General features: G+C 33.8%; 3 long non-coding RNA genes across 7 annotated transcripts; 1 reads left to right on the plus strand and 2 right to left on the minus strand.

The window, feature by feature from the left end:
* The first annotated feature begins 65 nt into the window (after nucleotides 1-65).
* LOC124210059 lies at nucleotides 66-3,766 on the plus strand. 3 transcript variants are annotated; one of them, XR_006881148.1, is made up of 10 exons: nucleotides 66-485; nucleotides 740-869; nucleotides 1,230-1,377; nucleotides 1,499-1,612; nucleotides 1,671-1,831; nucleotides 2,160-2,384; nucleotides 2,517-2,580; nucleotides 2,656-2,778; nucleotides 3,096-3,194; nucleotides 3,402-3,766. It is a non-coding gene; the product is annotated as an uncharacterized LOC124210059 (long non-coding RNA). The 3 variants fall into 3 exon arrangements; XR_006881147.1 differs by having other exon boundaries at nucleotides 1,230-1,399; nucleotides 3,402-3,730; XR_006881146.1 differs by having other exon boundaries at nucleotides 1,230-1,399; nucleotides 2,163-2,384; nucleotides 3,402-3,729.
* A 356-nt stretch (nucleotides 3,767-4,122) lies between these two features.
* On the minus strand, nucleotides 4,123-5,299 carry LOC124210061. The gene is made up of 5 exons (XR_006881152.1): nucleotides 5,000-5,299; nucleotides 4,810-4,906; nucleotides 4,634-4,745; nucleotides 4,328-4,465; nucleotides 4,123-4,258 (listed from the first exon to the last, which is right to left on the minus strand). It is a non-coding gene; the product is annotated as an uncharacterized LOC124210061 (long non-coding RNA).
* Nucleotides 5,300-8,142: 2,843 nt separating this feature from the next.
* Nucleotides 8,143-9,181, minus strand: LOC124210060. 3 transcript variants are annotated; one of them, XR_006881151.1, is made up of 5 exons: nucleotides 9,014-9,181; nucleotides 8,849-8,941; nucleotides 8,589-8,689; nucleotides 8,368-8,526; nucleotides 8,143-8,231 (listed from the first exon to the last, which is right to left on the minus strand). It is a non-coding gene; the product is annotated as an uncharacterized LOC124210060 (long non-coding RNA). The 3 variants fall into 3 exon arrangements; XR_006881150.1 differs by having other exon boundaries at nucleotides 8,144-8,296; nucleotides 8,849-8,937; XR_006881149.1 differs by having other exon boundaries at nucleotides 8,144-8,296.
* Between the last annotated feature and the right edge of the window lie 11 nt (nucleotides 9,182-9,192).

The following is a 9,192-nucleotide window of genomic DNA, read 5'->3' on the forward strand; positions in this document are numbered from 1 at the left end:
CGAACGAATTGTTTGTACGTTTCTTTTTTCTAACGCTAGATGACTTTATCATAAGCCTTTGGTCATTTTCAGCTGTAAAATCAAATTAGTCAGTTTCAGCTAAGCTATTTTGTACATATCTGTAAAAATAATTCCAGCAACAAAGCTCACTTGTTAATTTTTCGATAATTGCATTTTTTATTTCAACTAAATCTATTTCACGGAGATGACGAACATTTGGTTTGTCTTCCGTCTGACTTTTGTCGTCCGTGACTCCGTGGTCCCGTGGATGCTAAGGGCTGTCACTAGGTGGCCAAATAATTCAATGTGTTTAGGGATTGAACTATTCAGCCCTAGTGTGTAGAGGGATGAATGGGGGCGTTATTTAAGTTTTGACTTTTGAGACGACATTCTAATTCCTCTTTCTTTTAAACTGTGACGCTGTCCGAGAATAGTGACTCTAGTCATTGCTGAGTGCATTTTTCTGAAATTCTTCGTCGAAAAAGGTAATTTCTGCGTTAATCTAAGGTTATTAACTTTAAATATTTTGTGTGGTGAATTTACGGGGTTCGTGCCCTTAGATTTATCCTTGGTCATATTGCTGTACATTTTCTTAAATATCTCTTGCTGCGTGTTGCACGTTTCGTCTGAGACGTCTATGTACAAGTAAAATTGTTGATTATCTCTTAATTCCTATGACTCTTTCTGAATTGAAATTCCTTGATATGTAGTAATTGAGTTAATATTTTTCTATAAGCAGCATTATGGAGTTTGAACTGTCTGAACATGTGTTGCGTGCACGTTATCGCTGTCTTGTCATGAAAATGCGTCCTAGAGAAGGTTCTTCCATATTGAATGACAAATAAGGTGAAAAGAGGAAATCTGGAAAGGTAAAAAAGTTACTCTTAAGCTGAATTAGGTAGCATTTTGTTCTTGATGTCGGAAAATAAGTGACATTATTTCTTGCTTCCATGACAGCAGTTGTTAAAAGTTGCCAGTTTGAATCAATCGGTGGGCAAGCATTTTGCTCAATCTGTAGTCTACTATGGATGCTTCATATGTTCTTTGTTTTGAATATTAGTTGTATATTACATTTTTGATAAAGAAAGAATCCGACACCTACTTCTTTTCAAGTAAGACAGCTTTTGTGAAAACCAGCTAATAGAGAGATGTAGACTTTTTTATGACAACAGATTTTTTTTTCAAATCTGAAAATGTTCTCGGCTTATTAATGTCCTTTTGTTTTGTAGGATTCCTTGGTCAGTTTGGTGTTTGAGCTGTCGATGGTGTTGTCTGGTGTGAATCTTGCAGTCATTTTCCATCTGAGAGCTTCCCTGTAATGGAACTTGTATGAATTTGCAGTTGGACATCATACTTAAGTCTTTTGGTGGTGTTCATGTAATGTTGCACTAATGTACAGGTGCATTTTTTGATTTAATTTGATAATTGTGTTTGAAATCTTATTTCTCATGTAATCAATGTTATTGGTTCACAAATGTTTTTTGCATTGTGCTTATAGGTTTTCATGGACCGTTAAATGATCGAGCTGTTTTGTTGGGGCTGTTTGGGGTGCAGTGGTTTTCCAGTTGCGAGATGCGTAGCAGTGGAGCTTTGCATATTTCTTGTTTAATGGGTAATGAATAACTTCAATTTAACGGAAAAAAATAATTATGTTTTAGTAATCGTTTTAGCTTCAGAGTTTGTTCACCAGCGGTCAACATCCTAGTGTTGGCAACATAGCAAACTTATGCCGCCGACGTCATTTCTATTCCGGGTCCTGTCAGGTACGGTGTTCGTGAAGACGTGAACAGTGCCGTCAACTTCAACATTCTTCTTCACAGATATCTCCAAGGTAATAAAGATTTAATTCATTGGGGTTTCTGAATGTAATAAATTTTTACAGAATTTTTGAGAATTCTTGGTATACCTACATTTCCATCTTGCCACTTGTAGATTCATTAATAAAATTTAATTGTTGGGGGTTTTTGAAGAACATTGAAAGAATTTCAGGCTATTCCTACATTCTTTGGGTCTTGCCTGTGATACACATCTTTTGTCATTTAAAGTTTTTCCCTGTAGGTTTTGTTGAATATTTGTTCAATGGAAAGTAATAGGAAGAGTTAATTAACATTGTCACTTAAACACTTTTACATTTGGTAATAATAAAGTTTCTTTTCAAGTAGGATTAATGGCTTGGTGAAGTTGAGCTTTTTCAAGGCTGTCCAATTTCCACTTCGATATGTTGCAGCTAGCTGGTTAATGGTGTGGTAAATTGTTGCATGAAGGCCATGCACTGTTGTGAGCTTCTGGATGCAGTCTGGTGCTTCTGTTGGGAATTTTGGTGCTGTCTGCAGAGTGTGGTGCTGGCTGGAAATTTGAAGAGCTCACTGCCTTAACAATTGAGTGTTTGTATCATTCATTTTATAATAAGCTTAAGATAGAATTTCATTTTTTTTTATTTGTGTATTTCATTATAGATTTTTTGCACACATAAAAATTTTATTGGTTCTTTTCATTTATTTTCTATTGTTTGTTAGATATCCAATCAGTTTGATGTCGACTTTAATTAGTGTCTCCATTTGGTGTGCATTTCATATTTGGGTAAGAAATTTCTTTCTTTATCTTTTGAAGAATTTGAGGATGAGGTAAACTTTAAGCTTCATTACTGTCATGCAGGTGGTTACTAGTTGCTGGTTGCAGAAGCTGTTGAAAAGTCTATTGAGCTGCAGGTTTTGGAAGCCATCTTCATTGCTGGTATCATATCCTGAAGTGTAAAAGAAATGAAGTCATCTTGAAATGGTAACTTAGTTGTGATATTGGGTTGTAACAGGGGAAGTTTCATTAAGTGTAATTAAAATATTATGGCGGCTTAGAGGTTTTCTGAAAAGATACTTGCTTGCTTAACTAGCTTTTGCTGATTGTAATTTTTTTGATCCAACTAGAATACTGTATTCCCTTTTCCAAAACTAATAATGAAACTCATTCATGTTATTTTAAACATTTGTTGCTGCTTGGATTTAATTTTTATTTATACTTGACAAGACTTCTTTCTTTCATTACATGTTTTTTCAGCTGGTTCAGGTTTAAATGCTAATTAGTGATTTTTCTTTCAACAGGTCTTGGTGATGATGGGATCATCAATCTTTTGTGTGCAGTTTTTGCTATCAAGAATTGGAGAAGTAAAACTTGTAGCAAAGCTGCCAGAAAAAGAAATGGTGATTTGCCTGAAATATTATTTGCAACTTTGGTAGTGTTTAGATTTTTATTGAAATGTTGTGTTCAGTAAAAGAACTTCTAACTGTCTCAGGAAATTTTAGTACCCTGCTTTATAGGCAATCTCGTCTATTTTACTAAGAAAAAGAAAAAAAAACCATGGTTTTTCTGTCTATCTAGTATAATACCCTTGTTTTTTTTTCTCATAGGTGTCAACGTAAATGTGCACGGGTTTTGCAGTCTTGACTCCTGTTCAAGCTGTTGCTTTCCTGAATAAGTAGCTGGACCAGAAGTTATGATGCCGATGTGATCCTGAAATAGCTGTTGGTGGTGTAATCAAGTAACTGTGGCAGTGCAATTCGGGTTGATTAAAAATATTATATGCATATAGTATGTAACTGTAGTAACCCGTTATCCATTGTGAAATGTTGTAATCTGATGTTTGTTTAAACAGCAGTTGTGCTTCCTGATATTATCCTTACCCACATTTATCAAAATTTGCCATATTTTTATGTGTTGGAAATTTACACTTGATATTTTTTCACAATTATGTCAAATGTTATAATAAATAAAATCACAACAAATTCAATAAAACCAAATAATTTAACTTAATAAAATTTAAATAAATAATTAATTTATTAAAAAATATTTTTTTTCATAGAATATTATTTAATTTAAATAAACAAGGCTAATTAAATAACATTTAATTTAAATCAATTATGTTAATATAATTAAACTTAATTAAATTAAGTTAATTGAATATATTCATATAATTTCAGCCGAAATGCCTGAAATTTAATAAACAAAGCGTCCGGTACAAGACAAATGTTGTTCTGTGAAAATTTTAAAGCAATTTATACCCAAAGAAAACAAGCTCCTTTTGTCTCATTTGGGTGATAAACTGCTTTTGAAACTCCCACATACAGTCAATAAAGACAGGGAGAGGAAACAGCTTTTGGCTTAGACATCTAACAGCTGTCAGTCTTGAATTACTCAAATCCAGCTTTCTCTTATCAGCTTTCACCAATGGATGAAGTCCATGATAAGTAGTGAAGGATCAGTTACCCTGTTGAAAGAATGAACATGTTAGGATGACAATAATTTTAAATTAGATTTTAGCGACAGAAAGCAATACCTCAAATCAAGAGGGCCTGTTTAAGAAAGTAAAAAGGGTAGCAGCCAACGGGTTACCAAACAAAGGACCTTGTTTGTCATTCGTCAAAGGACATGACTTCTCATAAAGTCTGTCATGCAAAATTAGAAACCTAAGAACCTGTAAATAAAAAATATTAAATTAAGTCACCTTGTTTATAATTTGTGTCTCTATGATCTAAAAGAATAATTAAACTTAAACATTAGATAGACGTCAGTGCAGAACAATACTTTAAATACATATTAGACTGCAACAAAGAAAGTTTGGTGACATGACGAGTAAACTTACACACTAAACTACCAATCAGTTATCCAAGGTTCTCTAGAAGTGGAATGAGAGATCGGTCTATGCTGGGGTTGGTGATCTAGCAAGTCCAATAGAAATAGTTGATAATAAAAACCTAGTAAAAGATGAGAACAATTTATATTTCAGCAATACTTGATTAAGCTAGTGTTGGTTGTTACCTCTGTGCTCTGTCACTTGGATGACACATTCAGTAGGATCCCAGGGTTTACAACACAATAGTTGACAGTAGGCTGCATGCACCTTTCACATTTTCTCCTGGAAATTAATGAGAAATTTTAAGGTTTTTAAACACATAAATGGAAAAGAAAACTTGCCCAACAAATCGCACACAAAATATATCCAATTTACCAAAGAATTCATTGGTAATTTTTGAAGAAAATAGCTGTAGCTGAACTGTTGACAACGAGCCGCCATCACATATCAACACAGTATTCTTTCACGCCATCTATTTGACACGTCCAAAACCCACTATCTAAAGGACCGGCCTTAGATAGTTAAACAAGTCACAAAAGTAATCAAAAAGACCATTTCTGTTTACTTAACTTGGCAAGGAGTCTTAAGAATTGTACAGAGAATAAAGCTCACTTGCTAGTTTTATGCAAATTTTCCGGAAGTATACCGGAAGTAGACGATAGCGCCTCAACCATCGGGCTGCCGACAAAATAAACCAGATATTCGTGATCTCCATGAAATTTGGGGTCGATTAGATGTGATTTAAACGAAATCCAAAATTTGGCCAAAATCGAGAATTTTCCTGAACTATAGTTCAGGAAAATTCTCAAAGCCGGAAGTACGAAAACGTACAAAAAAAAACATGAACTTTACCACAAATTTGACGAGGATCACGAATATGTGGTTATTTTGTGCGTCGAATGAATATTTAATGAACTACTGACTGAAAAGTAGAAAACCGGAAGTAAAAAAAAAACCACATTATTAAAAATCTAACAAGTGAGCTTTGTTGCTGAAACAGAAACTGACAGTTATCACCCAAAATTTTTTTGAAGTAGCATTGAGAAAATTCTTCAGGGATGTGCAAAGTAAGCGTATTTAAACTGAGTGGAAAATTATCAACAGCTATGGCTGTCTAGCGTCAGAAAGAAGAAACGTTCAACAGTAACATGAAAACAATGTCCGAGCGATCTAGCTCGTTGACATTCAATTGAAAGAACTGGTAAACAAAGGTAACAAATAACTTTGGTACTCACGTAATATTCTCCGTGCAAAATTTCATCAAAAACAAATCCACGCAGCATCACACATCACAAAAGACGAAATCCCCAAGGTGATATTGAACGTCACTTCAACTTCTACACTGAGGAGAAGGCACTCAAGACAAAGACAGATATCCGTTCATGTTGTCTGCAAGTGATTCCAGACGTTTCAGCACCTGCTGGAGTGCTGGGCAACAGTGCTGGACAGTGGATCTGCTGAAAGGGAAAACACCTAGTTGGTAAGGTAAACCTGCCAGTTATTCAGAATGTGTTTATTCATTGTGGACACTACTAGGCTACACACTACAAGGCAACAGCAAACATTAAGTCAATCACAAATAATGGTGAAGACGAAAAATCCTTTCCACACTATAACCCTGTCTCACAAACAACAGCATGTTCCTGGCTCATTCGATCCTCACTCTAGGGACTGGGCATCTCATTAAATTAATGTTCACCTGTATCACCCTTTTAGCTTTATTCCTGTAATTCTGCACTTTGCCTTACCTGTGATAAATCTTTCTTTTCTTCTGTAGGTTTCGATGGCCATTGATAATTGGAGAGCAGCATTGGAATGTGACAGCTTTTCTGGCTTCGTCTGGTCCTAAGTTACACAATACAAAACACATCATAAGTTATTACTTAAAAAAAATCAAAACCTTAGATTTTAGGTAAGTTGGACCGTTTTTAATTAATAGACAACACAACATATAACTAATGGTTCTTGTTGCTTTCTGACTTAATGTTTCAGCTTAAATTTCAGCTGAAGTTTTCATGTGACCTAGGTGCTTGTGACAATAGAAATCAACTTATCCAATCCAATAATGCAAGCTATGTCTTCCATTGAAACTAAAACTTTTCTTCTGTCATTTAATTTTTATGATAATATTTCAGGTTAACTTCCCCTGTCAAATCGTGGTAAATCTTCAAGATATTATTGCCATCCCTAGATCCAATTCTTTGCTGCTCTCTCTTCTCTTTTGCAGATAACGGCAAAATAATGCTGCCACTTAAGAGGTTGTGGTGACCGCGATCGCGCCACTTAGTTCTAATTTAGGGCAATGTAACATTGATAGATTTAAGGTATTGCTTGCTGTTGTTGCTATATATTGTTTGAAATTTATATCTAAATATTCTCGCCTTTCAGGGAAAGATTCTCAACACCGTTTAATCACCACTCATCACTGTTTAATAATTTTTAAATTTAGGTCTTTCTTGCGAGTCGCAAACGAAGTGTTGCGAGAATACGAAAGGAATGAAAAGCTGCTTGAATGAGAAATCTGTTTAATTGGTTCATCCATCAAATTGGCCTAGTAATTTTCTCTTTTTTCCTTGTCCAAGTATTTTCTCTGGACATTTTCAATCAAGTCAAATACTTCCTTTTTTTAAAGCTCATTGTGCGAGTTTTTAGCAATGTGCCACGTAAAGAATTTTAAGCGATAATTTTAAATCAATATTTGAACAAATTATGCACATAAATTGTATTGAAAAGTTCATTGCGTTAATTTATTTTTTGTATTTTTATTTGGTAATAATAATGTGATGAGTTCTATTGAATAATAACAATGGTTATAAAGTTGTGGATTGTTACTTATTTGTTAATGTGAAATTTTCTATATTAAGGTGTAATTCATCATTTTTCATTCGGTTAATAAAACCCACCCTTCTATTAATTCCTCATCACTTTCCCAATAGTATAGCCATCATTTTTTGGTTTAACTTTTTTTTTAATTTTTTCCTTCTAAATTTTTGTTTCTCTTATACATAAATAGCAATTAAACAAATATTTGGTATACAATACCAAGTAACAGTACTTATTTAACTTGATGCAAGAATATCTTTTACCAGCATAGGCTGCAACATATTCTTTGGACAGGAAAATCACTGTTATATAAAGATAAACCTAAAAACAAAATGGAATTCATCTTTAAACATCAATGGAAATACTGTATGAACAAAAATTAACCTGATGCAAAAATATATTTCACCAGCATGGGCTGCAATATGTCACATTGGCCAGCAACATCACTGATATCAACATATGAAAATGTAAACCTACAACATAAAAGAAATTAATCTATAGCATCAATAGAAATAATGTATGGAAAACAAACTAACTTTAATTTTCTTTCACTTATAACTCATATTCTTCACGACACCTGCTGCAATGAAGCTCAAACTTCTCCAGGCTGTTAATAGAAAAGTAAAAAAACTCAATTACTATCAGAAAAAAGTCATGTGGAATTTTAGGATTTAAACAATGATCAACATAATTACTTTTGACTGTTCTGAAATATTTCTGCATATGACGAAATATGCAACATGCATCAAGAGACATTTTGGGAAAGAGTACAGCAGGCTCCATACTTAGGAAGTCAGGTGGTTCGGTGTGTAAAAATATGGCCAATTAGAATTGCCATTGCAAATTTTACTTTAACCCATGAACAGTTACAAATTCACAAACAATTACAGCCAAAATGAAAAAAAAAGCATAATTGTTACCATCCTTTTAGATGCAAATCTTATAAGACACAGTCTCGATCATTGAAACTGGGCAGGTTAAATGATATATTGCATTTATCTATTTCATACTGCAAATTAGATTCGAGGTTGCAAAGTAAAATAGTTGCAAGCACACTCACTACCACCAAACTGATTTAACTGAAAAAAAACATCAGCTAACTTCAAAACCCCAAAAATATGACAATGTTGTGTCACCTTACTTCAATATTGCTCCAGCGATAAAATTTTCTGAATTGATTCTACAGTTAGTAAGATATAGTTCCCACCTCCAGAAACTGAAATTTTTTAAATGAATACATTCCTATAATAATAAATTTAATGATTATTCAAATCATGTCGGTTAACAAAAGAAAAATTCTTAACTTGGAGATTCAAAATTAAAAAAAAAATTTCAGTACTTTCCTCCAACAATGAATCGACCAGGAAAAACGTAAATTTTACTGAATTTCGATAGAATTACCTTTTCGTAGTCTTGCACAAACAGGTATATTTCGCTAACCGTCGAACAGGATCGACCACGTGCTGGGAATGGAATGTCATACTAAATTTCTAACTGTCATTAGGTCACAAATGTTTAAATAACATCCTATGACACTTTTTAAAACAAATAAAATCGTAGTTTTACCCTTTTTTCGATCTATGAATGAACTAAAGAATTTCAACAAATTTTCTTCAATGTTTAACGTGACGAACAGTAAATTCTCATTTGACGAGCTAAAACCTATAAATCGGCAGCAATGCAGCCGACTCGTACTTCAGAACTTCATCCGGATCATCCCTCGGACCTCGGCGGCTCGGCCCTCA

The sequence above is a fragment of the Daphnia pulex genome, chromosome 12, assembly GCF_021134715.1.
Source record: "Daphnia pulex isolate KAP4 chromosome 12, ASM2113471v1".
NCBI lineage: Eukaryota > Metazoa > Arthropoda > Branchiopoda > Diplostraca > Daphniidae > Daphnia > Daphnia pulex.